The 15,160-nt window shown below is 35.4% G+C and overlaps 1 long non-coding RNA gene across 2 annotated transcripts in view; it reads right to left on the bottom strand.

Moving 5' to 3' along the window:
- Positions 1-15,160, bottom strand: part of LOC140602823 (uncharacterized) — a 290,185-nt gene that overhangs the window by 121,672 nt on the left and 153,353 nt on the right. Inside the window, exons 12-13 of one of the 2 annotated variants that reach the window (XR_012005752.1) lie at positions 4,754-4,871; positions 1,791-4,083 (exon numbers count right to left, since the gene is read on the bottom strand). This is a non-coding gene — a long non-coding RNA (uncharacterized lncRNA). Of the gene's footprint in view, positions 1-1,790; positions 4,084-4,753; positions 4,872-15,160 lie in introns of those variants that run through there. The other variant, XR_012005751.1, reaches the window with a different exon arrangement.

Here is a 15,160-nt window from a genome sequence, read left to right as displayed (position 1 = left end):
AGAAGTGAATATCAAAATGTCGTTTCCATTTTTCCACTAACATGTCACAAGTTCCACTCTAGGTGACGTCTGAGATCCTGATTCAGGATGTGGACTAGGAGGGGCCAGGTCACAGTGACAGTAACCAAGGTTGTTAGATTTATTAATGTATTAGTCATCTTGCTAAATAAAGTTTATATAAAATTGGTATATAGTTTTAATTTCTATTTTATTATTCTGATTTAAATCAATTACATAATCTAATTTGATTGAGCTTAAGAACATAAATAGTTCTAATTTCTACTTGAGTGGATAAGGAAAAGAAAAAAAAAGATACATGAGAGGCCAGTGGAAACTGAATTCTAGTAAAAATTCAACTTTCAAAATTTAACAGTCTTGAATTTCAAAGTACCTCTAAGCTTAGCTTTATGAATAAAAGAAATGATAACCATGTAGTAATTAGGGTTGTGCTCTAGATTCTAGCATCTCTGCCCTCTACAGTTCTTTACATCAAAACTTATTTACTCTCAAATTTATCTTTCAATTATCATTAGATTGAAATATATTAGTAAGAGAGTCCAATGGGAGTGCAATGGGAGACTACTTTAACTGTGAATCATTACACAAAAGCAAACCCCTCCCCCCACCAAAAAAGGCTACCAGTCATATATATCCAAGTTTGTTTATCTTAAACTATCAATAGATTAAAATAGTTTAATAAAATAGCCTTCTGGTGCCCAATGAGAATCATCAGAAAGTATTACATGAAAGGAAAAGTGATAAAATAAGGCAAACTCATGCAAAAATAGTTATATCAAGATGTTTTTATTTTTATTTATTTTTATTTTTTTGAAGATTTTATCTATTCATTCATGAGAGACACACAGAGAGAGAAAGAGAAGCAGAGACACAGGCAGAGGGAGAAGCAGGCTCCATGCAGGGAGCCCAACGTGGGACTCCATCCCGGGGCTCCAGGATCAGGCCCTGGGCTGAAGGCGGCGCCAAACCGCTGAGCCACCCAAGCTGCCCAAGATATTTTTAAAGTGTTGCTTATTTACAATAGCAGCTGATGCCCATTAATCAACATAAGATAGTCTTCACTTATGATGACTAAAATCTAATTCTGCTACCAAAATTATGAGTTTTTGAAAAAAATGATTAATATAGGCTTCCAGTAAATAGTTTTCATTGCAGTATTTGCAGTGCCAACAGAACGCTTCTTGGCTCAATGTAAACATGTATATTATAGGAAAACACACACAGTTGACATCCTATAGCATAAGTGCTACAGTAAAAATTTCAGTGAGATATATATTGCATGATACAGATATAAAACTATAAGGGCTTGACATGGATTTGGAAAGGTATAGGACATTGTGAGCCATTTTTAAGGCTTTTTTGTTCTGAGTAGAAGGGGAGGGTAAACATTGCACAATTTCAAGCAGAGGAAAATCTGGTTTGATGTACGCTTTAATAGAATCACCCTGACTGCTATCTTGAGACCACAGACAATTCAGTGAGAACAGGGCAACACGCTTGTAGCTGTGGGTGTAATGAGAAATGGTCAGATTATGTATTTACCTGTATTTTTAAATAAGAGTGATGGCTTCCTAACCAATTATATATATGGTATGACAACAAAGACAGATAGTCAAAGATGACAACAATGTCTTGGGCTGAGCTATGGAAACATGGTGTTATCATTGACAGCAATAAGGAAAGACATGGCAAGATAAGTTTGGGGTAAAAAATTAAGGGTACAGTTTTAGTTTGAAATTGAGATGGTAATTTGGTATTCAATATATGTATACTTCCTAAAACAATTGTAGCAGTAGTTTGTTGTAGTCAATTACTGTTGTTTGCTTGCTTGTTTTTTTTTTCCAGTTCTCTTGGTTTTCATTTGCCTGATTGCTCTTTATTATTTGCTAGGTTCAATATACAAATCTGTAAAGAGATATTCAAGGTCTAAAAGAACTTTATTTTTTCTGAAGCAGATTTGTGTTTGCTTCTGTAAGTGGCTCAGATCATCCACAAACTAGAATTACCTCACTCCTACCAGGAATTGAACTCAGAAGTCTCACTTCCTATTTTATACTTATTTTGGGGGTGCAGACCATTTGGATTTTAATAAAAATCTAGAGTGACTTACCAATGCTCTCTGTTGACCACTGAACCCAATTTTCATTATGATTCTTATAAATTTGTCAAAAACTCTCATCAGCTTTTTTGACCTGTCAATTATCTCTTCCAGAATTGGCAGATCCCACAAAGGAAAAATGGAGGTAGATAAGAGACTCACATCTCTAGGTCTTACTTCTTTTCCTCTAGAATTTGGCCAATTGCCTTGGCAGCATCACGTCACAGCATGTGCGCGCACGCACACACACGCACACTTGTGGGCTTTCTTAATCCTTTTCTGCACAGTGGACTGAAACAAATCACCATTGCCACTCCTAGAAGCAAAATCCCTACTTCATTTCATTTTTAAAGCAATTTTATTATTTATTTTTTAAAAAAATACTGTATTTCTTTATTCATGAGAGACACAGAGAGGCAGAGACACAGGCAGAGGGAGAAGCAGGCTCCATGCAGGGAACCTAATGTGGCATTCAATCCCGGGTCTCCAGGATCACACCCTGGGCTGAAGGCAGACCCTCAACCACTGAGCCACCCAGGTGTCCCAAAGCAATTTTAAATCCTTATTTTATACCTAATACTAATAAAAAGAAAGATAAAGGTTTAACAAGTACATAAACTGAGGTCTTTTACTCAAGAATCTTGTTTTCAATTCTATTGTTAAGTGGCAGGAGATAGTAAGGAACAAGTAGCCAAGATACTTATTTTCCTGGATTTTCCATTCTACTGGGGAAAGACAGAAAAGACAAACATGATTGTCACATATCACCAGTACTACAATGGACTTTAGGGAGCATCCTATCATATAGAACAGGTACTGGCTACCTAACATTAAATACTCAGGGAGGAGTCTCTGTGGAGAGTACACTGAGCCAAGAAATGAAAGACAAGAAGAAACAAATTACATGACGATCATGCTTGAAGTGCTGAGGAAAGTCGGATATGAGGAATAAGGAGGAATGAGGAGCAAGTGCATCTGTACTGTGCTAATCACAGACGAGAACTGTAAAGAGCTTGAGAGGTCAAGTAAGAGGAAATTCATATAGAGACTCAGAGGTCTGGATAGGAAATGTAGTAAGTAAAATGTATGTCTGTTGAGGTTTAAGACAGTCAATTCCCAACTAAATGTTAAGGAGAACAGTAAGTGTAAAAAACTCTTGCCTGTTGGAATCTCAAAAATATACAATGGGAAAGGTTTTGATTTTTTAATTCATTTTTTTCTTTAACTGGGGAATCATTATAGGATATACATGTTGCAGGACCCTTCCTTCTAGAGACCTGGCTACCTCTTCCATCAGTACAAATGGATTTGAAAATTGGCTTAGGCCCAAGAACTAAGCAAGTGACTATGACCTTTTTTCACTATTTCTTTTTTTATCTTTCAATTCAAATATCTCTTCATTCCCTCTTCTAAGGCCTTCTAAACTGGTCTGATACCAGGCTAAACCAGGGGGCTGATGACTCGTGTTTATGTATTTTTTTCTCTCTTGGAACAAAAATAAAATGAGAGGAAATAAAAAGGCCTAAACTACAAGCTGCAAATCACCATTTAAAATCTTCGATGTAATAGCTGATTTAGGCAAGATCATTAATGCCTCCTAAAAGTAAAAAGTTGCTGCAAAGAGAAGAAAACAAGCACATTTATGTGTAAGATATCTGGCAGCTATACTCTCTTAGTAATCCATGAATATGGCAAGAATTGAATTTTCCAGATCTGGCAAATACTTATCATCCATGTGTCATCAATGGTAGCTCCAGGTTCCATTTGGATCCCTGAAGATCATGGGAACCACATTAACACATGCCAAATGTCTTCTCTTCCTGTGTGCCACTGTAGTTCAGGAACGGGTTTTTTTTTTTTTTTTTCAGAAACATTTTTATTCTTGATAAATTGAGCTAGAATATTTATTTAATCTTAGATGTTCTGTACGGGTGCATGTGATCTCTTTCTCCCAAGAAGTCACATACCTAGTTGGAATACATTGTTTTAGTAAACAGAAAAAGAGGGGGAGAGCAATACCCAATGTCACAGAGGCAAATGGCAATAAAAAAATCAGTATTCAATTGTAATACAATCAAATTCAATTGTAATACGACAAAAATACTGAAATGACTAGGGCCAGGCTGCACATCTAGCAAGCTCCAGGTGTACAGCTGTGTAACCCAGACCGGTCTGGAGCTTGGTTGAGATTTGGTGCCATCTAATGGCAGTTTTCTGCTATGGCCAGCCATCGGTGGAGGTGATTCTGGGTCCCGAAGGGGAGGAACTTTGGCTACCTCAAGCTTAAGGGGAGGCCTGTGGTGCTGGAGGGCTACGCCCCTCCCCATCAGCTTTGAGCAGGCCTTACGTGGGTGTGACAACAGAGGGTCTCCGCTTCTGAAGCTAGGAAGCTACACCAGCAGCTGACTGCTGTTGCTTATTATTTGATGCAAAGCTCATGAGAGGCAGAGAAATTTCTTTGTTCTGGGGCAATCTCAAGAATAAGGTTCAGCTTCAGAGTGGGGTTTTCTCAGCTTTCCTCCCATCTCCCCCTCTCTTGTAAGAACGGGGGTTCGTGGGCAAGGGACTGATCTGCCCTCCTCCAGCAGCTCTGCTTTGTGTCATGACAAGGGTACAAAATTCTGGCCATGGTCTTACCTCTGCCACAGCAGTGGAAGGATTTTGCTCCCATGAGAGAAGAGTTTGGATTTCTTCCTTATCCTTCAGCAGCTGATTCTTCAGATCCCCTTTTGTGATCCCAAGCTTCCTTATATGCCTAAGACGGGAGGCTTATGTTAAAAGGATGATGAGAAAATACAGATGACCTTTGTGTCTGAGGTTTCCAGGGATTCTAAATTCTTTTGCTGACACTCAATCTTGAAAAATTCATTAAAATTTCAGTCATTTCCTTTTATACACGTTTATGTATGCTACTACTTCCTCCCATATTCTGCCAAAGGCAAAACAGTTTGCATGTTCAGTGTTTTTTAAAAATTTTTTATTTATTAATTTGAGAGAGAGATTAAAAGAGAAAGAGAGGGTGCAGGGGGAAGGGCAGAGAGAGAGAGGAGAGAGTCTTAAACTCCATGGTGAGCACCAGCCTGACATGGAGCTTGATCTCACCACTCTGAGATCATGGCCTGAGCTGAAACCAAGTGGACGATGCTCAACTGACAGTGCTCCCAGGTCCCACTGCTGAACACAGTGTCTTTTTGAAGGAGCTTGTTGCTCTTTGGAATTCAGTTCACTGAGTTGGCTTTCTGATGGGTTCTAAAAACTTATGATTTTACAGATTATCTTTTCTTTCCCCTTTCAAGGTTAGAGTAGAAGCAAGATTCTTTTGAGATCTATATCCACAATGGAAGTTCAAGTGCTATTAATTATACTGAGCTATATGTGTACATTAGTTTCACCTCTATTAATCCCTTGTATACAGGACATTTTTCTATTCTCAAGGCATAGTGGTATTTATTATTGTATTTTTGTAATAAGTTGTTCACATGCTTTTCTAACTAGCCTATGAACACTTTTGAGACAGTGACTGAGTCTTAATGTCATTATAATACAAGGACTAATAATGATTATTTGCTATGAATCAGACCCTTTTATAAGTTCATCACATATATTAACTAATTCAGTATCATCACCAACCCTACCAAGTAGGTATTAATCTATTTTCTTAGTTGAATAAGCAAACACAGACAAGGCAAGCAAAGGGCCTTGCTCTCGGGAGGGCCTTGTACTTGGTTTATAGCTTTGATGTCACCACTTGAAATTCTTAATGATTTTATCTTGGAACTCCATGTGATCTGCGAGACAAGGAAGTGTGAGTGAACAACGGAGAAAGCTTGGGAGTGCTCATGCCACCTCCAGCTTGGGATCATGGCCTGATAGGCACATGGGCATTGAACAATTGATCTGGGCCCAACACACAGGTGCAGTCTTCAGAATAATCAGGGGTATCTTCGGGTATCTAAGGTGGCTGGGTGGGACCTGGACACAGTCACCATAGCTCTAAGGGAGAGGGGAGGCCCCATATGTGAACAGCACTGGGCCCATGTTGGGAGACTGGCTTGACTGTCCATCTCCATGGCCGGTGCACTGATATGAACCCTTTAGAAGAACTGCTGGTGCCCAGGCCATATATGATGATAGCATATTATTACAAAATAAAGGGTACATATGGGCATTTTAATAAAGCTAATCGGGGGGAGCGCCTGGGTGGCCCAGTCGGTTAAGCATCTGAGTCTTGATTTCAGCTCAGGTCATGATCTCAGGGTCATGGGATTGAGCCCCACATCAGGGCTCCAGGCTCAATGGGGAGTCTGGTTGAGATTCTCTCTCCCTCTCATTCTGCCCCTCCCTCTGTTCATATGATCTCTCTCTCTCAAATAAATAAATTAAAAAAAAAAAAACGCTTATCAAGAAGCGATTAGAATTCTTCAGAGTTCAGAATATTTACTTTTGAAAACTGAGGTAATACTCGAAAGCAAATATCCACATTAAAAATAGGAATTAAGTTTAAAGACCAATATATTAGAAAAGGGCCTGATTTCCATATGAAACTTTAAATAAATCCATCCTTAATGAGGAAAACAATTTTAAAGTTAATTTTCCCCCGCCCCGATTGAGGATTTGGAGATAAAATACTGTATTAATAGGCATTTGGAGTTATACTCACATCATGAATCTACTTTTGGTTTCTTAAACTAATTACAGAAATTGTGGGAGGAAATATTAAAATATCATTGTGTCTACTTAAGTTTAAAATTAAATTTAGAGTTATGAAAATTGATTTGCACTGAGTTAAACCTTTTTAGAGTAACTGTTCCATGAGGATCATAAGCTCTAGATCCACCAATTATAATTATTTCTAAAAAAATGATCAGAAATTAATCCTAATATTAATATAAAGATTTTTAAAAATTCATTCATGATAGAGAGAGAGAGGCAGAGACACAGGCAGAGGGAGAAGCAGGCTCCATACTGGGAGCCCAACGTGGGACTCGATCCTGAGACTCCAGGGTCGCACCCCAGGCTGAAGGCAGGCGCCAAACAAACCGCTGAGCCACCCAGGGATCCCCTCCTAATATTAATATAGTCTACAAAATACCCTAACTGCTCTATTAGTTACATCAGCAGAAAGTTTTTTCTCAAATGAAAAATTACCAAAAATTATTTGTGATCTTACATTTGCCAATAGTAACTGATGTCATTTTCAAATTGTTGAAAGATTAAATTTTTTCAAACAAATTTTGTTAATAATAACAAAATTTTGTTAAATAATAACTTAATAAATGAATTTGTAGAAAATTGAGTCAGAATAATCTTATAACCAAGCAGGATACCACAATGAAATATTGTTATTTATTGTTATATATAAGACTTTTTTCTTTTACATTTTGTAACTCTATGTTGTTATCCACGTCACCATTACCCTGCTACATTTTATGTTATAAAATATTTTATAAAAATAAAGTTTTCTATTTTAGTATTTTTAACAATGCTTTTTTCATGCTGAATTCACAAGGTGAATTATTGTTTTGCACTAGGCCTCATAAGTTGTGTTGACAGATACGACTACAGATAAACTGCATAAAAACATACAGCCATAAATAATGGAATCAGAATTTAATTTCATGGAATCAGGGGGATCTAACTCCAAATATGAGATTTTAACCACTAAGTCAACACACTATTTCTGCATTAAGGCATCAAAACTCATGACAGCTGATGGAATGTAGGACATGATCAATAAATGATAATAAAAATAAAAGGGAAGACTACCCCTCATTGGATAATATCAGTTTTGTCTCTTCTTTCTAGTTTCTAGAAACTACTACTAATAACTAGAAGACAATACTAATAAGCACAAGACGATACAGTTTTAAGGTACTTGTATTAGTTTCCTAGAGCTGCCATTACAAAGCACCACAAACTGAGTGGATTAAATGACAGAAATTTATTGTCTCTGGAGGTTAGATTATTATTCTGGAGGTTAGAAGTCTGAGAGCAATGCATTGGCAGTGTTCTGTGTAAGGACTGTGAGGGGGAATCTGTTCCAGACCTCTGTCCTCGGCTTGTAGATGGCCATCTTTTTGCTGTAAAGTGTGATGTCTCATCACATCATTATTTCCTCTATGCATTTCTCTGTTTTCAAATTTCCCTTTTAAAGGGACACCGATCATGTTAGATTAGGCCCCACACTAATGACTTTATTTTCACTAGATCATCTCATTAAAGACCTATCTCCAAATAAGCTTATGTTGTAAGGGACCTTGGGAGGGGGGAGTAGGATTCCACATACAAATTTGTGGGACAAAATTCAACCCATAACTGTACTTCATGCTTTAAAGTGCTTTCATAGCATGCTTTTACCTTTGCCTATAGTAAGACAATGAAGAATCAGAAAGGAAAATATAATATTGTCTGCATTTTGCAAAAAAAAAAAAATACTATCTTTGATTATATATTCATGTTCCTCAATGTCCCTAGATACTGAGACAAGTTTCAGTCTTTAGGTTCTGATTCTGTTAAATTAAAATCTGGTTTTCAACACTGTTTATTATTTTCTATTGCTAATGTCAATAAAATTTAGCATTTTGTAACAATAGCATTTCCTTTAGAAGAAAAATAAAAGGAGATTCCAATTCCATTGCAAAACATTGCCATAGGTGAAGAAAAGAGCAACACTGAAAATTAGGAAAAAATTATACATATAGCCAAAAAATACTGGACTAGAGAGTGAAAAGATATCATTAAAAATGGATTGGCAAGGGACGCCTGGGTGCAGACTCTGCCTTTAGCTCAGGGTATGATCCCAGGGTCCAGGATTGAGTCCCACATTGGGCTCCTTGCAGGGAGCCTTCTTCCTCTGCCTAAGTCTCTGCCTCTCTCTCTCCCTGTGTCTCTCATGAATAAATAAATAAAATCTTTAAAAAATGGATTGGCAGTAAACAAGATAGAATTTGAGAAACAAGAAACATTCAAGAACAACTATATTTTAAAAATAACCACTCATCTGATGAAAGTTCACAGAAATTAAAGGGGCTGGCCATACTTATATAAGGGGATGATAATCTTAAATGTCATATTCCATGTAAAGAAGATTTTTATTTTCTTTTAATTCTTCTCCTGAGAATTGAAGTAAGGAAAAGAATAACTTATTTTCATAACATTTTAAATTAGCCATTAAAAAAAATCTGCCATTTTCTTGAGCTGAAAATGGATTTGAGATAGGCCAAAGTGTTCAGCTCTGTAAAGTCAGGCACAGAAAGAAAGCTCCAGGAAATTATATAAATTTGTACAAGTGATGCTGAACCTGATCTGTGACCTTAGCATCTTACATATTTTCAATTGTACTTGCATTGCAATATGATTTCTAGAGGCTTTCAGAAGAATTGTTAATAGCGCCAAGAAATTACGTATTTGTACATTAAAAAATATATATGGTTTATCCAATTACTCAAACTATGCATTCGAGGGTAGATTGTTGTAAACCCATGGAAGAAAATTTTCTAAATCTACGGATTCGTGTTGAAGGAGAACATATTCCCAATGCCCTAGAAGAGTTCTTTGAGTACAGCTTTTGTTTCTGCTCTGTATATTTGAAATAGAAGTTTTAGAGTTCTTGTACTTTTAAAAAGCTGACTTTTCATAGGATCTTGATACTCCCAGGTTAAAAAGGTTAACTACTTTGCTTTCTAAAAACATACCTATCTAGGAATTTAACAAACCTATTTATATATTTCTAATTGTTTTTTTTTAATTTGAAATAAGGAATATTTTTTCTTTGCATTTCTTAGCTTATTGTGTGAAGAAAATGGCAAATAACATTTAGATTATAAAAAGTGAACCTGGATCATTTGTTTGGTCATCATTATGGAATATTTTGGATATAGTGTAATTATCTATTTGAATTCAATGAGTTCTATGATAAAAATTGAAAATTTAAAAAAAAAGGAATTGAAAATTTAGACTGGAAAAAATATTGAGTACTCAGAGCCCGTATTTCATTGTATGAGCTTTTTTAATTTTTTCTTTTCTGCCCTAATATACAAAGTAGATCAGCAGAGTGAACAGGGTGGTTTTTCATGAGAGTTAAAGTAGCACACACAAGGGGAGGTCCATTAGGTTGTATGAATTTGTCCAAGTAGGCAGAACCCAAGATCACTTGTTCCAAGACTCATGATTCTCACCACTGGTATGCTTTTGTGTAATCCCGTCCCCTGGAACGCAGACAGACATTTTGCTTTGTTTTTTCACTAAGGCTTTATTTTTTTTGAAGTTTCAGGTTCACAGAAAAACTGAGGAAATGTTGCAGAGATTTATGATCCACCCTCTGCCTTTACACATATGTAACAATCCGCATTAAAAGCATCCCCCACCAGATTATTAAAATTAAGGAATCTATGCTTATATATTGGTATCACGAAAAGTCCATAGTTCACATAGGTTCACTCTATTGGTTAAACAAACGTATGTTTGTTAATGCCACGTACCTGTTATGGTAACTAGGAGAGTATTTTCACTGCCCTAAAAAATTCTCTGTGTCCCACCTATCCATGCCACTGTTCCCCACCCCAACCTCTGACTACTACTGACCTTTTTTCTGTCTCTGTAGTTTTGCCTTTTCTAGAATGTATTATGTTTGGAAACCTACAGTAATACCCTTTTCACACCGGCTTTTTTCAATTAGTAATATGTATTTAAGGTTCTCCCATTTCATGTGTCAATTAATATTCCACTGTCTGGATGGAACAGAATTTATTTATCCATTCACCCACACTGAGTTATTTTGGTTGCTTCCAAGGTTTGGCAATTATGAAAAAAGCTGCTATAAACAGCCGTGTGCCAGGATTTGTGTGGACATAAGTTTTCATCTCTTTTGGATAAACAGTGAGGAGTGTGATTGCTGGATCATCTGGCAAAAGCATGTCTAGTTTGCAAGAAACTGCCAAACTGTCTTCCAAAGTGGCTGTGCCAGCACCAAATCCTACCAGCAACAAATGAAAGTTCCTTTTGTTCTAAAACCTTACAGCATTTAATGTTGTCAGTGTCATGGATTTTGGTCATTCTAATAGGTGTGTATTGGTATCTTGTCGTTGTTTTAGCTGCGTTTCCTTAATGATATATGACGTGGAGCATCTTTTCATATGTGCTTATTTGTCATCTGTAAGTCTTTTTTGATGAGGTGTCTATTTAGATCTCTTGCTAATTTTTTAACTGGATTGTTTTCATATTATTGAGGTTTAAAAATTCTTTGTATAGTTTGGATAATAATCCTTATCAGACGTGTCTTTGGCAAATATTTTCTTCTACTTTGTGGCTTGTCTTCTCATGTCTTTCACAGAGTAGATTTTTTTTTTCATTTAAGTCCAGTGTATTAATTCTTTCTACATGGACCTTGCCTTCGGTGCTATATCTAAAAAATCATAGCCATACTCCAAGGTTATCTAGGTTTTCCCCTGTTATCTTCTAGGAGTTTAAAGTTTTGCATTTAGATCTATGATTGACTCTGAGTTAGTCTTTGGAAAGTATATAAAGTCTGTGTCTAGATTCATTCTTTTGCATGTGGATGTTCACTTGTTCCAAAACCATTTGTTCAAAGACTTAGTTCCCTTTTACGGCTCTTGCTGCTTTGTCAAAGATCAATTGACTATTTTATGTGGGTCTCTATCTGGGCTCTCTATTCTGTTACATTGTTCTATTTGTCTGTTCTTTCCCTAATACCATGCTGTCTTGATTTTCATAGCTTTAAGTCCTGAATCAGATAGTAACTCCTCCAAATGTGTTCTTCAATTGTGTTGGCTATTCTGGATCTTTTTCTTTCGTATAAACTTTATAATCACTTAGTCAATATCCACACACACACACAAAAACAACTTGCTGGAATTTTAATTGGGATTGCATTGAATCTATAAATCAATTTGGGAAGAACTGACATCTTGACAATATTGAGTGTTTCTATCTATGAATATAGAATATCTCTACATTTATTTAGTTCCTTGATTTTGTTCATCAGACTTTGAGAGTTTTCCTCACATAGATCATGTGTGTATTTTGTTGGATTTATACCTAAGTATTTCAATTTTTGGTTACTAATATGAATAGTATTGTATTTTTAATTTCAAATTCCATTTGTTCATTCTTAGTATATAGGAAAGTGACTTTTATATATTACTCCTGTGTATTGCAACCTTACTATAATCACTTAGTAATTCCCAGAATTTCTCTTATCAATTCTTTCAGCTCTATATAGATGACCATGTCATCTGCAAACAAAGGGATTTTTGTTTCAGCTTTACCAATCTGTATCTTTTTCCTTTATCATCTTATTGCCTTAGCTAGACTTCCAGTACAATATTGAAAAGTAGTGGTGAGAAGGGACACCCTTGTCTTGAACCTGATCTGAGAAGGAAACTTTGAGTTTATCAACATTAAGAAAGATGTTAGCTGTAGACTTTTTTGCAGATATTCTCTATCTTTCCCCTATTTTAATCAACAGAATATGACAGAAAGTAAAGACATTTTTAAATATATAATTAAGGTTTCTAACCAAAAGAAGATTATGCTGGGGGCATATGACCTAACCATGTGAGCTCTTTTAAAACGGGTCTAGGCATTTTATAAAAGAGCAACCAAAATGCTTATCCCGGACCTTGAAAAACCAAAAGCCAATTTTAAAACCATCTATTTAGAAGACAGCTTCTAGAATCTGAGGGTCTTAGTCCTATAAATACAAGGAATTGAACTGTACCAGTAACTTGAATAAGCTTAGAAGAGGACCCCGAACTTCGAATGAGTATGTAGCCACTGACCAACACCTTCATTCAGCCTGTGATAACTGAGAATAGGACCCAATTAAGCAGCCCAGACTCCTGACTCATGCAGACTGCAAGATAATAAATGTATGTCTTAAGCATTATCTGAAGTAACTTGTTATGCATCAATAGAAAACTAATATAATGGTCATTAAAACATAATTGCACTGAGGTCATTATACAGATGTTATTGCCCACAGCTTTTACATAGATTTAGAATTTAAAGGGTTAAATGTTTATTTTCAGTTGCTTATGATGTTTACACAAAGATAAACACACACACATATATATGTATACTTGAGAAGCTCTAAAATGAAAAATTCATTGCATTCACATAACAGCTGTTAAAATTACAGAACCTAGCATAGCTTGGCTCCATGTTAGGTTTATCCTGGAATTTGGAATTACCACAGCTTGTAGGTACTTGCCCATTTTAAAAACATGATTGTATCAGCATGCTGCCCATTCTATCACAGACCACATGGCATGAATTCAAAATGAGATGTAAACACTACAATTTTGTGTGAATAGCAGGTGAGTTGTTGATAGAAAATTTCTAAAGTAAATGGATTAAATCTATTAAAAAACAAGAATTTCTTGTAATTTGTATCAATAGAGAACAAATTATCATATTTGTTTCATTCATTTCATTCATTCATTTCAAAAGGCCATATTATTTATAGAAATTAAAAATATCACCAAAAACAAGGGATCAGAGTGCTAAATCTGACATTTTGGGCTCCTCATCTGCTCTGAACTCTGGCAATCAGTTAACTCAACAAAGGGACTCCAACGCATTGGGAGAGCCACTCTGTACCAAGCACTGTTCTTGGTCGGTCTCAATTCTAACAGTAGCACTATAAAATGGAGACATGATCTCCATTTTGCAGATGAGGAACTGAAGATAAGAGGAGTTAAATAATTTGCCAAAATAAGTCACAGAGCTAAGATTTGGCCCCCAAAAGATAATCTCTAGTCTCTGAGTGCTTACTCACTTCTCCAGAATATATCTGAATATAATCAGTGATGTCCAGAACTAGTAAAACAGAACCTAGACCATCTAATCTCATTGTCTAGCTTCCAAAACACATGTAGCCAGTTGACTTAAAATAAAAAATTCTGTAATAATTTTAGTTTTTTTTCCATAATAATGGAATTATGAAATAATTTTAATTTTATAATAATTTAATAATAATTTTTATCAATGTTCAGGGACACCTGGCTGGCTCAGTTGGTAGAGCATGCAACTCTTGATCTTGGGGTTGTGAGTTCAAACTACATACTGGTTATAGAGATCATTTAAAAATAAAATCTTAAAAGAAAATAAAAATAATTTTTACCAATGTTCAAAAGATATTAGGTATCCTTTTCCAATGAAAGAAATCAGGTCTCCTTGAAAAAATGGTTGATTCTGCACTAAGGCACATCATCCAGATAGTGCCAGATAATTAAAAAAAAAAAAAACAGCTAAAAAAATTTATGGGAGTATGTTGAAGCAGCACAGGAATCAATTTGTAAAAGCTCTCAACAACCAAAACTAAGATAATTTTAGCAACAAAATAAGCAAATGTATGGTTTTTAACTCCAAGTGGAAAATTATTTTTTTGCATGTGGATGTCTAGTCGTTCCAGCATATATTGAAAAGATTTTTTCTCCTCCCTATTGCCTTTACTCCTTTGTCAATGTTCAATTGGCTATATTTATATGGATTTATGTCTGGGTTCTATTATAGATGAGTGCGTGTGTGTATATATATATATATAGACATATATGAGTATATGAGTGTGTGGATATATATATGTATATACGTATGTATATACACAAACATAAAATTTGAGACTATTCGTTAAGGAAAATGTGTCCCTTATCCCCATTTATTCATCTAAACAATAGTTTATTTATATGAATGTGTATTCATGTCTAGTTAGTTTATGAATATATTACTGTAGCAATCTAAAATGAAAAGTTATTATTCATATAAAATCTGAAAATTTTTTTCATTTCCATTATCAGAACAACTTATGGTTAAGAAGTTAGGTTTAAGTTAGAGACCAAGGTAAGAGTCAATTTTTTAAAAAAGAAATCCTTTATTTATGGTCCTTTAAATATTATGTGCATATTATTTTATTAGGAAAGTTGTTTATAATATAAAGTAGAATTAAGATTATTTTTAATCTTCTTTCTACAAATAGTATTATATTCCCTGAATGGGCTCAATAAATGAGAATGTATTATTTCATTA

This window comes from Canis lupus, chromosome 13 (genome assembly GCF_048164855.1).
Source record: "Canis lupus baileyi chromosome 13, mCanLup2.hap1, whole genome shotgun sequence".
NCBI lineage: Eukaryota > Metazoa > Chordata > Mammalia > Carnivora > Canidae > Canis > Canis lupus.
Note: the sequence above shows the minus strand (reverse complement) of the source record. Positions and strands in the feature narration are given on the sequence as shown.